Source organism: Terrapene carolina, unplaced genomic scaffold (assembly GCF_002925995.2).
Source record: "Terrapene carolina triunguis isolate 2854851 unplaced genomic scaffold, T_m_triunguis-2.0 Scaffold95, whole genome shotgun sequence".
Taxonomy (NCBI): Eukaryota; Metazoa; Chordata; order Testudines; family Emydidae; genus Terrapene; species Terrapene triunguis.
In genome coordinates, this window is record NW_020664446.1 from 50,848,932 (window position 1) to 50,852,426 (window position 3,495).

Genomic DNA, 3,495 nt, shown 5'->3' on the forward strand with positions numbered 1-3,495 from the left:
AGACAATGCATATAAACAAATGAATAAATAAATTGCAGAAGCACTGAAATACAGATACTGATGGCAAAAGCCAACCACTGAGGTATAGATGCTGAATCACAGGCCTGAACTGAGGTAAACACAGACACTTAGGCAAAGCATGGAGGTGAAAAATTTGAAATATCTAAACAAAAACCCAATGAGAGGTTCTTCTAGGCTGCCCAGAGCAGGGCCGCCCAGAGGATTCAGGGGGCCTGGGGCAAAGCAATTTTGGGGGCCCCTTCCATAAAAAAAAAGTTGCAATACTATAGAATACTATATTCTCGTGGGGGCCCCTGCAGGGCCCAGGGCAAATTGCCCCACTTGCCCCCCCGGCAGCCCTGGCCCAGAGATTGAAATCCTATTGGTGCTCCAGTGTGCAGAGGCCAAAAGCCAGGAGAGTCCAGGAAATACTATTGAGACGTGCAGAGACGCAGCTGGCTGGGAGTGGCAAGAGCAAGCAGGCTTGACACTAAACCGATGAAGAACCGGCATAGCAATGGGCGCGCCAAGAAACTGACCAGACGGCTTCATGGGCGAGCACGTGTGTGCCCCCCCGGCTGTCCAACTCCCCGCTAGAGGCAGGGCGTGGCCCCCCGAACCATCCGCATACTGCGGTCGGGTGTGTCAAATGCAGACAGCCTCAGCGCCCGCCCCCAGCCCCTACGGGGAGGCCTGGCCTAGCCACACGCTCCTTCTCCCAGCGCAGCTTTGAGTCAGGGCGGGCGGGAAAAGCCGTTGAGAGCAATGGAACAGGGAAGAGAACGGCGCGCGCGCCCCGGCGGGGCGAGGGAGAGGACGGAGTAGGACGGGCGCGCGCATGCTGTTTCCGGCAGCAGCTGCGCGTGCGCAGTAGCAGGCGCTTACCTCATTGTCAGCTGTCAGCACCGGCGTCGGAGCCTGGCTTGATTTCCGGGGCGTGTGCTCTGGGGCGGGGGAGGGGCCAGAGCACAGGACGCTGGCCGGGTGTGCGCGGAGCCCTGCCCATCCCACCCCTTAGCTGCCAGGGGCCGCCGGTTGCCGGCATTCATCCGAGACAGCGGGGCGCACAGCCCGGGCCCCGCAGGAGCAGACCGCAGAGAATCCCCCCTCCCATCCCATCCCTGCGGTGAGTGCGGCGGCGGGGGGCGAGTGCAGCATGACCCTTCTCCCCTAGGCCGGGCGTACCGGGGGGCTAGACCCCTCCCCTGGGCTGCGGGGCTAGAACCCTCCCCTGGGCTGCGCGGCTGGAGGTCTCTTCCCCACCCCTTGGCCGGGCGTCCTGCTGTAGATGCAGCCACCCCATCTCGTGGTGCCTGGGTGGGTTGGGGCTTGGCTGTGATTTGCGGGCTGTGCAGAGGATGCTGCAGCATCACCAGGCTCCTAGGCCAGGGGGATGTGTCATGAAAAACATGAGCCGCCCGGGGAGGCTCTCCCTGCATGATACGTTAATAACAGGGCGCAGCCTTAACCTTTCATCTTGTCTGAATGTCACTTGCAGCAGCTGATGTCGCTGCAGGGTTCACTGCTGTGCTACCCGTGCTACAGGTGTGGCTGTCTTGGGCTGCAGGGCTCTACACCAGGGTCGCCATGCCTGTGTGGGGCATCCTTTGGGGGCAAATGTAGCAGGATGATGAGTTAAAAGTAGTCTTGAGTGGTACACCGCTGCAATCACCTCTTCTCTATTTTAAACATGACTTTTTTTCTGTTGGTGAGTAACACCCACAGAAACAACAGGGGAAACCGCTAATTAAGGCCCTGCTGAAGGAAAAGAATCTGTGCAAAGTGTGAGTCTGTGCGAGGAGCTCTTTGTAGGGTTGGGGTCTAACATGGGAAATGCACATGCCTGAAGTAAACAACCTGAAAAAATAGATAATCTTTTTCTCTGTCTTTCAGGTTTACTCTAGGGGTTGTTTGTAACAATAGCAGGAAAATGGGTTTTGGAAATAAAAAAGTTCACATTCCATTAACCAGGGTAAGACCTTGCCTGTACCACCCATTGCCTCCTGTAACTTCATATTCAGTCAAATGTACTTTTAATGTGCCAATGAATGTAGGCAACATCAAACCCTAACCTTGACTTGAAGCAGCTCAAGCTCTGTCTTCAAACTGAGGGCTTGTCTACATTACAAAATTAGGTTGACCTTCAGCTTCTGCAGTAATTAAATCAGCGGTTGTGTCTACATTACCCTCCTTCTGCTGGTAGGGTGTGTCCTCGCCAGGAGCACTTTCACTGACTGAAGTGGGGCACTGATGGCACCAGCTGTGAGCCAGGCAGGGGCTCAATTTCACACCAATTTTACCCACAGTGAAATTGACATTCCTGTCAGCTTCACAGCTGCTATTATTTCACATTTCCTCTCTGATTCCTGCTTGAAATAATAGCAGCTGTGAAACTGACAAGAATGTCAGTTTCACTGCAGGTAGGCACCCTGCTGTGAAATTGAGCCCTGTGCTGGGCTCATAACTTGGGCTGTCAGCCCTAGGTCAGGGAGTGGGGGACACTCCCACTAGGAGCCCTGCTGCTGGGCTGATAGCCTGGAGCCCTGCTGCAGCCTCATGGGGAGGAGGGGAGCCCAGTTTGGGCAGTGGCTGGGCTTGGGTTCTCCTTCTGCCCCCCAATTCCTCACCAGGAGTTGGTGGCAGGGCTCTGGACTGCCAGCAGGAGATGTGAGTAATGCAGTGTCTACACAGACACTGTGTCACCCTAACTACATTGACCTAAGTGCTATGCCTTTTGCAGAGGTGGAGTTATTAGGCCGATGTAATGGGCGGCTTAGCATCGGTGGGAGCACCATTCTAGTGTAGACACTGACATAGTTAGGTCGCTGTAAGTTGCCTTATGTTGACCTAACTCTGTAGTGTAGACCAGGCCAAAGATTGCAAAATTGAATGGGAACAATGCTGTAGCAGCATACTAGTGTCCAGCACAGACATAAGGTAAGGAGAGGGAGACTAAAACATCATGACAGATATGTGGGCCAGTACTTGAGGTAGCCGCTTGCCTACATCACTATATAAAATTTATATTTAATACTTAACAAACAACATTTTCTCATCTCTTCCCATAATGAGAGAACTAAAAACATTTTACTCGTTGTCTACTGTGTGTGTGTGTGTGTGTGTGTTTGTGTTTAAAAAAAAAAAAAAAACAGTGACAAGTAGAATATTGGAAGGCTGCTCGTCATAGAAAAGGGAGTGAAACTTAGTCTTTGAAGTTGCAATTAGTTTTGTAAAGGTTTTTTTGTTCGTTTTTTGAAAACAAAAGCTGAACTCAGTGGTTAATTCACCAGCTTCAATTTGTCAGGGGTTGAAAAGAGTGCATTTGACGTATGGTTCATTGTTTAAATTGGCCTCAAGTGTATTTTTGTGGAAAGACTCCTGTTGAAGGCAGTGGATCTCCATGCGGTCATAGAGGTCCACTTGCATGGGTCAGCTTGTTGGATTGGTGCCTAAGCTCTTACCATGTATTTTCACGTTGTGTGTGAGCCTGGACTC

At 52.2% G+C, this 3,495-nt stretch overlaps 1 protein-coding gene across 5 annotated transcripts in view; it reads left to right on the forward strand.

Moving 5' to 3' along the window:
- Window positions 1–1,063: 1,063 nt before the first annotated feature.
- Window positions 1,064–3,495, forward strand: part of CCSER2 (coiled-coil serine rich protein 2) — a 146,866-nt gene continuing 144,434 nt past the window's right edge. For all 5 annotated transcript variants that reach the window (XM_024209779.3, XM_024209787.3, XM_024209812.3 and 2 more), the window contains exon 1: window positions 1,064–1,126. The gene's annotated coding sequence lies outside the window, so the exon portion shown is untranslated. The remainder of the gene's footprint in view (window positions 1,127–3,495) is intronic.